Below are 831 nucleotides of genomic sequence, written 5' to 3' on the forward strand. Positions count from 1 at the left end.
GAACATATCTAAAATATTTACAACTCTCCCATCCATGATAGAAAATAGAATTAGCATTTGAGGAACGATTGAAACTTTTTTATATCAAAACCAAAAGGAAGTTTGACCAATTACACCAAAAGATAGGGAATTTATTGCTGTGAAAAAACAGGAACCAGCCTCCCTCTCGAACCGGAGCCTAATTATAGTAACGTTCATGGACTGTGACCAGGTATAGATCTCAATCTCTTCTGAGATGTAAACTAAAAGTTGAGCAGTCCATGATAATTCAGTGTGTCACCCTTAAACAGACTAGATAAACCAAGATAAGCGCTTCGCAGGAAAATTTGATCCACTTATTTCACCTCGTCATGATGAAAAGCACCCCAAACTGTTTTAAGCCAGGAGTTAAATCTGCATTTCTAAAGTACTCATGTCAGTATATACAGAACGCTCATGTTTTGACACTGCATTCACAAGTGCTTATCTTACTAATAACAGGATAATAGCCTGCTACAAAAACAGGTACTGCAACATTTACAATACCACTGAGTTACCAGTACAACCAGTTCTACTGTCAACTGTAAATCTCTCTTCCTGTAATTAACCCATTTATGGAAATAACACAATCACTGACAGAGTGAGGCCCCATTGATTTAACTCTCTTATAGGAGTGAGGCTTTCTTTCTACCTGCTCTGAATGCCATCTGCTGATGAACAGCTACAATAGAACACTAAACTAGACTACTGCACACAAAGAAAAACACGTTGAATAAACCTCTAAATGTAATCATGGATTTGACTCCAGAAAAGATCTCATATCAAACTCGTAATTCAATGAGCACCAGAAGC

The sequence above is a fragment of the Salarias fasciatus genome, chromosome 22, assembly GCF_902148845.1.
Source record: "Salarias fasciatus chromosome 22, fSalaFa1.1, whole genome shotgun sequence".
NCBI lineage: Eukaryota > Metazoa > Chordata > Actinopteri > Blenniiformes > Blenniidae > Salarias > Salarias fasciatus.